Genomic DNA, 14,079 nt, shown 5'->3' with positions numbered 1-14,079 from the left:
CACCAGTGGTGGCGGGCATATGAGTTGTGAATACCTAATTTTTGCACGCTCTTCCCAAAACAAATAGTAATAATAATAATTATAAACTTTTGGATGATTTTAGCTATTTTTTATTTTTTTTTGAATTTATTTGCGCATTTTTATGTGAATTCCTTAATTAAAAAGTACCAAAAATATTTTTTACCTTTTATTTGTATATTTTAGTTTGCATCTTTAAATTATATATACCAAAACGATTTTTTTCTACTTGTACATTTTCTTTAGGACTAAATAAGACTATAATTTCATTAGAGGAAAAAGGGATTGGGCTAGTGTATTTTAAATAAAATTGAGCCAAAATTGGACCATATTTTGAGCCCAATTCGGCCATACCCAGTCCAAAATGGCTGGCCAAGACTTCGTCCAAAACGGCGTAGTTTCATCATGAAACTACGTCGTTTCATTAAGTGAATCAAGATTAAATCTCATCCATTCATCTCTCCCTTACCCAATGGTCTATAATTAATCTCCCAACTAGGTATTTAAGACTTAGAAATGCTAAAATTTTGCCCCCATTTCCCCCATAATTCCTTTCTTATTCCTCATTCCTCTCTCTCTCTCTCTCTCTCTCTCTCTCTCTCTCTCTCTCTCTCTCTCTCTCTCCGCCGCCGGAAATCACCCATCGGCGTAGGACCACCTCCAAATACCCCCAAATTCACACCATGTAATCTCCACAACCTCCTCTTTCCATATCTCCAAACTAATTCCTTCAAAAACCCCTCAAACTCCTTGAATTTTAGATCTAGAAAACTTTAGCTGCCACTTTTTTGCCCAAATTCTTGAAGCTCCGGCCACTACCACCCTACAATACCTACATCAACGGATAGAGCTCCTCAAGACCTACCTATTGATGTAAATTCCATCCCAAAAATCCGGCGACCAAATATCCGGCCAAATTCCGGTGACCTCCCCAAATGCCATCGCTTGGCATACCACCATTGTTTCGGCCACTTAAATTGTGAAATGATAAAAATACTTATTTTTCTCTCTCTTTGTTTTCATGGCTGATTTTTTTATTTTATTTTTTATTTTTTCAGATTTTATTTTGTCTCTTATTAATTATTTTAGCATTAGTTTTTAAAGTTTGAAATGCTAAATTTTCTATTTTTTTTTTTTTGCATTTGTTGAAGTAGTACAATAGTTTTGTATTGATAAAAGTGAGGTAGTGAAGGAATACTTGAAAGTATAGGGTACTTATTTGATTGCTTATTTACTGCTTCAGAGTTTTTTTGGATATAAAACTCAAAAGCCATTTGTTTGGTAAGAAAACATGGACTTTTGGACAGTTTTTGAACAAAAGTCTGTCTTTGAATAGTGAATAGCAGATTTTAGTTGAAATACTCTATTTTGGACAAGATTGAACAAGAAAGTATTGCCCTTTGAATTTTAGAGCAGATTTTGTGGAAATATCTGTCAAAAAAGTCTAATTTTTAATCATGAATGCCTGGTTTCTTCTCCTATAAAAGACACACACTCTATCACTTAGAAAAAAAAGGGAAGAAAACATCTTGAGAGTTGCTTGAACACACATCTTTGAACAAAAAATCAGCAGCTGAATACTTTAGTAAGCTGAAATTTGTGAGCTTTGTGAGTGACTCCTAGAGTGAAAAATTATTCAGAAAATAGAGCAATTCTAAGTTTGTTAGTTACTAGTTTTAAGTGTATTCGCGGGATTTTCTGGGCTGCTTCTAACACTGATTTACTGCTGGTTGTTGCTATTTTTCTGTTATTTCTACTGTTGTTTCTGCTCACCTTACTACTGTTTATTTTTCTGCTATCCAGGTAATCCTTTAAGACTCGTAATGTATATCTTCTCAGCAATAGGAACAACTTGAACATGTTGCACTATTTAAACGTGTTTGATGTGATGATAGTTTGATAGCAAAAGAGCTTGGATGTTATTGTTATGTATCAAGCATGTAATAATGTGAATATAGTCCTTTATAATACTTGAATATCAAGTTATGGGTTTTTGAGAGTGATATGCAAGTCGTTTATGGGTTTTTCAGTACGTTTTCAAGCTATTGTATCCGAGTAACAATGTTAAGTATGCGATGAATGACTTTAGGGGTATGTCACATAGCATGATTTCGTTTTAGTTGCTGAAATTACACTGCCAATATATGTTTCTAGGAATGCTGTAGTGATATCCTTGTGAATCTGACTATTTTGCCGGATTTGCAAAAGTGGCTATTTTTGTAAAGTGGGTGTTTATACATCTGTGACTATGTAGTTAGTGATCATGAGTGCAAACTAAGTAAAGAGCTAAGATTGTACATAGCCTGGGCCTTATTGAATCAAATAAAAGCTGGCCCATTTACCTTTAAACAACAAAATTGCCCTTCTTCTTCTATATAGTTAATTGGGCCAAATGAATCCATTTCATTGGCCCGTTTTTAATAATAATTCAGCTAGCCCATATATTTTAGTAATTCCAGCTAGGCCAATAATATTTTAGTCCACTAGCTTCCCATTCTTTAATGAATCAATGCCCTGTAATAGCCAAATCTCTAAAGCTACCCATTTTTTTAAAAATTGATACGTTGGCCCAACTTTATATATATATATATATATATATATATATATATATATATATATATATATATATATATATATAGTCAACTAACCTCGATAAAAATCAGATTTTTCTTTTATGAGATAACTTAGTCTCTTTTATAATTAATTTAAACGGTAGGCAATTAGTAGGCATGCTGTAACTTCACGGAATCGTTTGTGTAGCGTGATGTTTAACATTCAATAAATTAATTTAATAATCTCAAGTTTTAGTTAATTTTTAATTTAATTAATCCTTTGCTAAAATTGCGGATTCGTTTGCGTAGCGCGATAGTTGATTTTTAATAATTTTCAAGAAATAATATTTTCAAATATAGTAATTTCTCAAAAGTACCACAAATAATTGATTGTCATGATTTCGGATCTGCTTGTGAGGCGCAATTATGATAAGTTAATTAATTTTATTTTTTCGATCACGCATTCGCTTGCGTAGCGTGGTTATGACAGTGTAATATTATCCAATTTTGTTTTTTAATAATCATGAAATAGAAGTGGATATGTAAAACATAAAAATCATATAAATTGCAGTTTTATCCAAAATTAAGTCAAGCCAAATATAGTCAATAAAGCGACCGTTCTAGAACCACAAGACTCGGGGAATGCCTTACACCTTCTTCCCGATCAATGGAATTCATTACCCGGACTTTATTTTTCGCATACCAATAATAGTAGAGTCAAACCTTCCTTTGACTAGGAATTTAAATAAAAGGTGATTTGGAACACCCAAAAACTCAATTCCAAGTGGCGACTCTGTAAATAAAATAATCCATATTCAAGTTTGTCACTTTAATTGGAAAAACTCTTTAACCCACAATAATTCATATACATATCTTTTTGAGGGGTAGAAAAGGGGTGTGACAGCTCTAGCGACTCTGCTGAGGAAGACCAGAATTCGAGCTTGCGCATGTTGACTTTTTATTTGGCTTTATTAATTTTGTATATATTGCGATTTATTTGTGCCTAATGTGCTACTTGTTCGTTTTTTACCGCTTTGATATTGTTGAACTGTACATATAAACTGTCTTCTCACGCACCCCCTCTGAGTCATCTTGAAAATAAAAATTGGGCATTTGCTTGACATAGCCCACTTTCTTTGAGATAGCCGAGGTGCTTGTCACCCGGTGAATGATTTTTAGTCACACATATTTTAGGCGGGGAGCACCACCAGCTAAGCCGGAAAGCAATGCTACTGGTACGCTGACCCTACTCGGCTCGAGTTGTCCGCTTGAGTAAGCCAGTCTAGATACCTTCTCCAATAGGATTTAAACCTAGAAGAACAAACCTCATGCCGGATATCCCTAGTAGGTTCGCTTTATTTGCATCACATGCATTTGACTTAGCGAAGCTCGGCACAGGGGCCGGGTCCGTATAAGACAGATATCCTCTTTGAAACCATCATGTTCACTTATGTGTTACTTGTTTCATCATTTCGAAGACTTGCTTGCATTATTGATCGGCTTTAGAAAATTAGTTGGGCTGAATAATAAAAAATAAAAATAAAAATAAAAAAATTATTCTCCCAGTTTAGTACAAATAATTCTTTTTTTGAGATTTTTGTAGTAGTTTGGCGTGAGGTGTAAAGATTAATTTTCATAAAAATCAAAAGAGAAAAATACTCTATTTCACCTGTTACGACCCAAATTTCCCTCCGTTTGGTATCGTGATGGCACCTAGTCTTAGGGACTAGGTAAGCCTAACATTAATTGAAACAACACTATTTAAATAATATCTAACAAGTTAAATAGAAATCTCTTACAATTTCCAAAACCGGTAGTACAAGTCATAAGCTCTACAGAGTGTTCGCTAGAAAACTTCTAAATACAACTGTCCAGAAATAAGAATAAACAGTGCAAAACGAAAATTTGAAGGTGACTCCGAAGCCTACGAACGCAGCAGCAGGTTTACCCTGAGTCTCCATAGCAACAGTCCATACAGCTAGCTAACGAACAAGTACCTGGATCTGCACAAAAAATGTATAGAAGAGTAGCATGAGCACACCACAGCGGTGCCCAGTAAGTATCAAGACTAACCTCGGTGGAGTAGTGACGAGGAACAGTCAAGACACCCACTGGTCTAATAAACTGAACAGATATAAGTACATGAATAACAGAAGTATGATGTCTACATAAAAACTATGCAATATGGCTCACCATACAATAATGGCATTAAAGCAAGAAAACAACAAGTATCAGCGGAATATCATGAAAATGACGCAGACAAAGTGAATGGAACACAACCTAAATCCGAAATCACGAATACAACAAGGACAAGTAATAACTCAGTAACTACAATCGCTTTTACATCAGGTTTTAGCCAACAACACCACGAGGTACCGAACCTCGGACAAATCACAACTCACGGGTCTCAATACCTGAACTTTAACACTTAGCATCATGTGCCCTCATAACATCTCATAACCGCACTGACGACTCACGTGCCGATAGAGCCATTCTCACATAGAAGACAAGTAAACAAGGGTGAGCCTCTATGCTCAACAATATCAAGAACACCTCTTATCCGATAAGAGTGCTTAACTACGTGTATGCTTGTGCAAGTGTCTTACCATAGTCCATATCAACAAATAAGCATAAGGAAAAAGAACGGACAACACGTAGAATATTTTCTCACAGCTTTTACAAGATAAAGCTCACACAGGTATGTATACCACTTCACAAATATCAACAACAAGAATGCCCCCAGACCACAAATCATCACAAATCAATCCCTGACACAACCCACCTTGTCTTGCCACGTGTGCAATAGTATCATAAATGCCCGCCTTGTCTCGCCACACATGTATAATAATGTTCCCACCTTGTCTTGCCACATGTGCAACCCACATATATATATATACATATCTCGCCTTGTCACGCCGCGTGTGCAAATAATCAATGGTAACAATAGCATGACATAAATCTCGTGCAACCCCATAATAACAACCACACGGCATAAACCTCGTGCATCACAATAATAACAACCGCACGGTAGAAACCTCGTGCATCACCACAATAAGTACAACAACAAAAATGACAATAATACAAAGTACGACAAGTAAATCAACTCAAGAACTTTAATTCACAAAGAAACGGTTGAACCAATTCACAAGGAATAACCACAGTAAAGAATGCTAGGCGTAAAGAGAACAGCTCAACAAAGGGAGAACTAATATGTAGCAACGATCCCACAATATACACTTCAACAACAGGGAAGCTAACACGAATCAAATAATGCCAAATAAAACAAGTAGACTAAGATATAGGATATCTAAACTTCTTTTAAGGTTGAGGAAATTACGAAGGATATTCAATAATTCAATTAAGGATAAGCAGCGAAAAAATGATCATAACCTCAATTAAGACTGAACAATTATAGGATGAAATAATATAAATTCCAAATAAAGATAAGCAGTTATGAAAAGATAGCATGGCTATAAAAGAGATAACAGTTTCAGTTAAGGCACATATGAATCAAGTAACAATAACAGTGGGTCATGAAGCAATTGATTCTAATTAAGCAGGTAGATATGAATCTAGTAATTAAGATATATAATCATAACAAGAACAACTGCATATTCAATGAATACAAGGACCTAAGAACCCTAAAAGGCCAACTTTCCACAAATAAGTCTGTGCACGCACTCGTCACCTCGTGTACACGGACTACAATCAACGTAGAAGACTCAAATCTTAAGGGGAAGTCCCCCACACAAGGTTAGGCAAGATACTTACCTCGAACCAAGCTCAAACAATCGGTCACAATGCCTTTCCATGAATATCCGGCTCCAAATGGCCCAAATCTAGCCAAACACAATTCCATAACATGAATACAATAATAATAGACTTATCTAATCAATGAAATCAATATTTTAATAAAAATTCCAAAATTCTCCCTAAAAAGTCGACCCGGGTCAACCTCTCGGAATCGGGTAAAAATCACAAAATATGAACATCCATTCACTCACGAATCCAACCATATAAGAATTACTCAAATCCGACCACAAATCCCCTTTCAAAACTCTAAATCTTTATTGAAAAAGTTCTTCCAATTTTTCCCAATTTCAGCCCTAAAAATCAGAAACTAAATGGAGAAAACAACTATAGATTAATAGAATACAACCAAAAATGAGTTAGGAATCATTACCCCAAAGCTTCATCTGAAAATCCCTCGAAAAATTGCCAAATTCCGAGCTCTCAACTCCAAAAACGAAGAATGAAACCAAACCCTCGAATTTCTCTTTTCTGCCCAGGCGTGACCGCACTTGCGACATAATTAGCCGCATCTGCACGACCGCAGGTGCACACGTCCAAATCGCACCTGCACTTTCTCTCGCCTCTGCGTGCCAAAATCCGCTTTTGCGGAGCCGCTGATGAGCACAAATTCTCCGCACCTGCGGAGACTGTCATGTCCAGCTCTTCTCGCACTTGTGCCTCAACTATCGCATCTGCGGGCATCGCAGATGCGGAATTTCCCTCGCACCTGCGACCCCTGGCACTCCTCCATTTTTCCGCTTCTATGCTTGCCTCTCCGCATGTGCGAAAATACCAGAAGCCTGAAGACTTAGCAGTAACACAAATCAAACTTTTAATCCGTTAAGCACCCGAAACTCACCCAAGGCTCCCGGGACCTCAACCAAACATACCAACCAATCCTAAAATACCATACGAACTTAGTAGAGCCCTCAAATCACATCAACTAACGTTGAAACCACGCATCGCACCATGAATCGAACTTATAAATTTTTAAATCTTTTAACTTCTAAAACCCGTGCCGAAACCTATCAAATCAACCCGGAATGACGTCAAATTTTGCAGGAAATTCCCAAATAACATAACGGAGCTTTTCTAACTCTCGGAATCGCATTTAGACCCCGATATCAAAACGTCCACTTCCGGTCCAAATCTCCAAAAATTTGACTTTCGCTATTTCAAGCCTAAATCAGCTACATACCTCGAATTTACAGTCCAGACACGCTCATAAGTACAAAATGCCCAACGAATCTAATGAAACCGACGGAACTCCATTCCGAAGTCGTCTTCATATAGTTCCGACTACAGTTAAAATCCTAAAATTTAAGCTTCCGTTTTAGGGATAAGTGTCCCAAATCACTCTGAATCACTCGGTAATTGAATTCAACCACGCACGTAAGTCGAGGCACATAATACGAAGTTGCTCGGGGCCTTATGCTACCGGACGGGATTTAAATTCTCAAAAAGACCGGCCGGGTCATTATATCACCGAACTATGCAGGTTTGATTCTCACCGGATGTGAGATACGTAGGCAACCTCCATCGGGTTCAGCCCACATTTTTCAAAAAACAAAAAGAAGCTATTTTTGTCACCTTTTACTATTTTGTCTCTCGTATTCCGGGCGTTTTTGCCAAGAAAGCCTTTGAACCTCCCTCGGGAGTACCGAAGGGCCGTTTTCATAAAAATAGCCTTTTAATTTATTTTATCTACTTTTTATCATTTTGTCCCTATATTTGACCGTTTTTGCCGAGACATTCTTTAAGCCTTCCATGGAAGTATCATAGGGTTGTTTTCGTAATAATAGCCAATTTTTCTACTTTTATCATTTCATCTTTTGTGTTGGCTAATTTCAAAAAAAAAAATCGAGCCTTAATCCTTTTTTATCTTTTGCATATAGTTTAGGTAAGTCATGACCCCCTTTTATCTTATTCTTAGGTTCACCATGAGTTCTCCACAAATAAGCAGTCAGAAAAGGGTAAGGGACGAGACACCTCCTATGTTCTTGATCAGAGATAAGACCCCGAGTAGTCTTCGTAATTGGTGGCTTAGTTTTGCTACATGGGAACGGAATAAAGTATTTAAGCACCTCGGGCTCCTCACAAACATCATGGGAATTAAGCCTAACAGAGATTTAATCGAGTCCCTAGTGGGTTTTTGGGACCCCGTAAACAATGTCTTCAGGTTCAAAGATTTTGAAATGACACCTACATTGGAAGAATTAGGTGGGTTTACCGGATTGGGGAGAGACCTTCTTGGGAAAAAGCCTGTTGCTCTGAGAAAAGTTGGTGTGAACAACTTTTTGAAAAAGTTATGCCTCCGTCGAATTCCAATGGGTTGCTTGGATGAAGGTTGGGTTCCGCTGGAGTATTTCTATGATAGATTTTGGGACGAGAAAGGGTTTGAGAACTTCTAGGGCACAAAATTTGTCAACCAATTGAGTTACGACGCATGGAGGGAGTTGAGAATCTTCGCGTTCATTTTTGGGGGCCATGGTTTTTCCAGAGCGTGGTGGGCGCATCAGAATTCGATTGGCTACGGTAGTCTCGTATTTGCAAAGTAGCATGGATCATACCATTCTTCCCATGATTCTGGGAGATATTTTCGAACTTTGACCCATTGCCAAGAGGGTAAAGATTACTTCGAGGGATGCAACATTTTGCTGCAGATGTGGTTCATAAAGCACCTTTATCATCATCCAATAGTAGTAAATTTCAATGATAATTGGCTAAATTACATTGGATATCACCCAAACAGAGCAGCGAATTGTAATCTTCCATAGGGGGTGAGGGCCTGGCAAACATTACTTGGTTCTTTAAGTGCTGATAAAATCACTTGGAACTATTATTGGTTCCCTTCTGCTAGGGTCATGCATATGTCGACGTATCTCTCGTTCTTTATACTCATGGGTTTCAGAGGCTTCCAACCCTACGCACCCCTATGTGTCATGCGCCAGCTTGGGAGAGAGCAAAAGAGGCCCCCAATTGAAGACATACGTCTGTTTGTGTGGGAATTCAAGGGAGAGGAACTTCCAAGGGAGACATATACACAAAAGGTTTGGTTCGGTGGTCGATTTTCCGACTTGGACAAGATGGTAGCTGATCGTGAACATGGGGAGGTAAGCTTCGCATACCTTGAGTGGTTTCATGACCAGGCTATCCCAGAGCAAAGGCCAGAAAGAGCCATACGGAATGCATTTGATTGGGAGGAAGATATCAAGGCCAGAGTTAGAGAAACCGGAAGGGAAGTGGCGCAAGAGTACCAATCCCGTATTAACATCTTACAAGAAGATAAGGGCATTCTGGAAAAAGCCACAGACATATAACAGGCTGATTTCGAGTGGGAAAAGGCTCAGTGGGCACAAGAGAGGCGAGCACTCAAAGCTCAATTTAGACAGAAAAAAGTGATCATTACCGCTCAACAACAAGAAGAAAGAGAAGCCCAATTTAAGGTGGTCTGGGATCATGAGCGCAAAAGTTTTGCTCCATTAATCCAAGGTCTGAAGGATCAGATAGGGGGAGTTGAGTCAAGCAAGGAGTGCCATGTAACACCCTGGAACATTTCGAAGCACTTAAGTGTAAAGCCCGGTAAAAAAATTGCAAAAAGAAAATAATATTTCGTGGTGCCGAATTAGGCTTTCGTGCTCGCCGCGGCTCGGACTCTTTGGGTTGAACAATGCACCGAAAAGTAAAAGAAAATATTTGTCAATGAAATGCATTTCTGTGGTCCAATTATGCGACCGCAGAATCACTCTGCGGACCGCATAATGGCTGTAGAGTGAGGTAGTTAATTGGGCCAGTTGGAAGCAATTATGCGGTTGACTATGCGACCGCATAACAGTTATGCGGACCGCACAGTGACCGAAGACACGGACAAATTTTTGGTCGTTTTGGACACCAATTATGCGACCGATATGTGGTCCGCATAATTATTATGTGGTCGCATATGCGACCGCATAACCTGTTTCGGAGCTTTATTTTTGGGTTTTAAAAACCCGACCCTACTTCGTTAAATAAATATTTTGGGTCATTTTTGAGCTATAATCTGACATTTTAGAATGAGAGAGAGTGCCCTAGAGTGAGAAAGTATTCTTCAATAATTGTTCTTCAATCTTTGCTCAAGTTTTGGAAGACTAAGAATGGAAACTCACTAGGTCTTCATCCTAGAGGTACGATTCTACACCCTGACCCTCAATTTCGAATTTTGTCTAGAAGTGGGTAATTAGCAAGATAATTTTGGGCATGAGAGTTATTTATTTTACATGCATTTGTTATCAAAGGGTGTATGAAGATTGTTGAGCTAAAAATGGTAAAGATTGGGTTGTGGGATGATGGAATTCTCCATAAAAAGGACCTTAAAACTTTATGCACACCTAGTGTTTAATAAAATGCTCAAATGAGCTAAAACCATGATCGTCTTCTTAATTTTGGTTTAACTTGTTATATTTCTAAAATATATTGAAGTTGCTAAGAATTCCGAAATATTTAGAGTGTAAGGAAGATCAAGTGAGGTATGTTGGCTAAACTCTTCTTTAAGAACTGGAATCCCCATTATCTTTGAAAGTTCCAAGATATTGATGACAAATCGAGTATTACGATAAGTTTTGTGATAAGGATATACGTTCAATTCGTGTTTCAAATGCTCTTATCATATTACATTATAAGTTGAGGATGTGTTCCAAAAATATGGATTGTGTATGCACATGTTATAATTTCAAGTCGTGATTTATGTGGAAGTTATTATGCAAAGTTGTGCAGAGATTGTGATTGTGACACACCTCCACCCATATATTTTGGGGTGAGGCAGCATGACCGTTTTGTGTAGGGATTATGGTATTGTGGGATTACACCTCCACCCGCATACATTGGGGTGAGGCAGTACGACCGCTTTGTGTATAGCTTTGGTATTGTTGTTACATCACCACCCATATATATATTGGGGTGAGGTGGCATACTCGCTTTATGTAGGTATTGGTATCGTTGATGTATTTCCACCCACATACATTGGGGTGAGGCGGCATAGCCGCTTTGTGTAGGTTCTTAGTACTGAGGTTATACATCCACCCGCACATATTGGGGTGAGGCGGACGGGCCACTTGAGTAGAGTTGTGGTATTGTACTTACACCTCCACCTGCATTCATCAGGTGAGGCGGCGAGGCCGCTTTGTATGAGGATGGTAACATAGGATCTAGTCTTAAATCCTATAAATGATATTGATAGCTCTTAATAAGCTTGCTCTGGTTTAAACGGTTAGCTATATCATGCTATTGTCGCCTTGATTCATCATATTTATATTGTATTTTTAAATTCTTAAATTGGTGTTTGGTGTTCATACTAGTACTATTCGACGGTACTAACGTCGCTTTTGCCGGGGGCGCTGCATCTTTAAATGGATGCAGGTGGTTCCACATGGGTCATGTATCTTTTATTCCTTATGTATTGTGTTTGAGGTATACCAGGGGCCTTGTTGCCGGCATTATCATTGTACTCTTCCTTATCTATAGAGGCTCCGTAGACATAGTGTAGGTTATGTATTGGTGCTGGGAAAGACAAACTATGTTATGTTGTAGTTGTATTACTTGTTCCATTTGAGACTTTAAAAATGATGAAAACTATTGGTAATGAATTGGTATTGTATACATGTTCATGTTGTGTCTAGTTAATGAAAATATGCATTATCTCTATTTGTGGATGGGTTTGGATAGAAGGAAATCTAACAGGCTTGCTCGGTCGGGTTCACTCGAATGAGCGCCGATCGTGCTTCTCGGTTTTGGGGCGTGACACGCCAGATCGCGGAGTTTGAAATAGAAATACATCACTACCAAAGTATGATCTAGAAATTTGGTGCCAGAGAGATATGGCCTTAGAGCGCGTGCATGATGGGCTGGATCTAGCTGAGACATGTGGTCAACGAAATCAAGAGTTGCATTTGGCTTAGGAATATATTAAGGGAAAGATCCTCGAGGTAGCCACATACACCTCCCGAGCTTGCAGGAGTTTCCAGGGAATGACGCCTTAGCGGTTTGCAGAAGTATCAATGAACGTTGGCCTGTCATATATCTGCAGACTTAGAGAGGATATATCGTGATGTTGGGGGTCAGCCGCAGGAATAAGTGCCTTGACTATAGTGATGCCGTTGGATTCTCCTGCAAAGTTCAGAGTCTCTTTTACTTGACAGTCCATTTTGATTGTTCATTTATTGTCATTGAGTCTGTGAGTGTCTTTTGGTGTGTTGAGTCTTGTTATTTCGCTTTTCATCTTAAAAACGTCTGTTTTTGAGTCGAGTCTGGTCTTGTTTAGAGGTTTGTCTTTATGTAAATTTTTGTTTTTAGGTCTTGTATTAAATAAAATTGGCATGTCCCTGAACTACGTAATGATCTGATTCATGCGGCGACATGATACGTAGGCAACCCCCAAAAGGTTCGATCAAATATTTTCAATGACTCTAAAATGAGGGATCAAAATAAGGTGAGTGAAAAGAAAAGCGAAAAAAGAGGAGCAGCCTTATAAGCCGAAATGAAACATGAAGACTTCCAAAAGCATGTTAGAGATGGTGATAAGTTTAAGAGCATAGCATATTTACGTGTGATTCGTATCTGTAAAATGCTTAACCCTAACACGTTTGTTGCCTCTTATATAGTAAGCTTAAGGTGGTTGGTTTGTGGTGAAACTGGCAACACATCATTACTTTACCAGCTCTAAGGGAACGATATTAATGGCTAACGATGATGAGATCAAGCTGGTCAGTGACGACCCCCAGGGTCACCCTGATGTATATCAAGCTTGGGTTTCTGGGCAGCATCCAACCCAGGGTCCCACAGAGGAAACTTCCACTGTACCTCTGGCTACTCAACCACCGCTCCATTCAATGAGCGATCACATTCTACCACCAGGGTATGTGCCAAACTACATCCTCCATGCTGCTCCTAGTACCTCTAATGTGCGACCTCCAGTCGCACCGGTCAGGAACACTCCTCTAGTCGTGTCTGGCACACCGGTATACACAATCCCTCCACCACCTCATGTGATGAGGCCAAATAATGAGCCACCATCTCATGCTTATGATGGCCAATACTACTCTCCAAATATGGCTTTCGGTGTCTCAGCTCCATACAATCAGACCCCTCAGTACGAGTCACTAGTGGAAAATGAAAAGCCTGCCAAGACGGTTGAGCCGGATGAGATGGCCAGGAAAATGAAAAGTCTTGAATAGAACATAAAGAACATATAGGGACTAGGTGGTCACAAAAGTGTTTCGTTCAGTGATTTATGCATGTTCCCTCACATCTATTTGCCACCAGGGTTTAAGACCCTAAAATTTGAGAAGTGTGATGGACACGGTGACCCTATCGCCCACTTAAAAAGGTACTGCAACCAGCTGAGGGGTGTAGGGGGAAAGAAGAATTGCTGATGGCTTATTTTGGGGAAAGTCTTATGGGGGTAGCATCCGAATGGTTGATTGACCAAGATATCTCTCACTGGCATGTTTGGGATGCCATGGCCTAGGACTTCGTCAAACAATTTCAATACAACATTGATATTGCGCCGGATCGCAATTCCCTATCCAATATGAAGAAAAAGCCGACTGAAAGCTTTAGGGAGTATGCAATCAAGTGGAGGGAGCAAAAGGCTAGAGTTAAGCCACCCATGGATAACCACGAGTTAATTACTATTTTTCTAGAGGCTCAAGAGCCTGATTACTTTGAAAACATGATGTCCGTG

General features: G+C 38.9%; 1 long non-coding RNA gene across 1 annotated transcript in view; it reads right to left on the bottom strand.

Moving 5' to 3' along the window:
- Positions 1-4,387: 4,387 nt before the first annotated feature.
- LOC138899502 (uncharacterized) overlaps positions 4,388-14,079 on the bottom strand; it is a 41,006-nt gene continuing 31,314 nt past the window's right edge. Inside the window, exons 2-3 of the long non-coding RNA XR_011411194.1 lie at positions 6,342-6,409; positions 4,388-4,573 (exon numbers count right to left, since the gene is read on the bottom strand). This is a non-coding gene — a long non-coding RNA (uncharacterized lncRNA). The remainder of the gene's footprint in view (positions 4,574-6,341; positions 6,410-14,079) is intronic.

The sequence above is a fragment of the Nicotiana tomentosiformis genome, chromosome 9 (genome assembly GCF_000390325.3).
Source record: "Nicotiana tomentosiformis chromosome 9, ASM39032v3, whole genome shotgun sequence".
Classification (NCBI taxonomy): Eukaryota; Viridiplantae; Streptophyta; class Magnoliopsida; order Solanales; family Solanaceae; genus Nicotiana; species Nicotiana tomentosiformis.
Note: the sequence above shows the minus strand (reverse complement) of the source record. Positions and strands in the feature narration are given on the sequence as shown.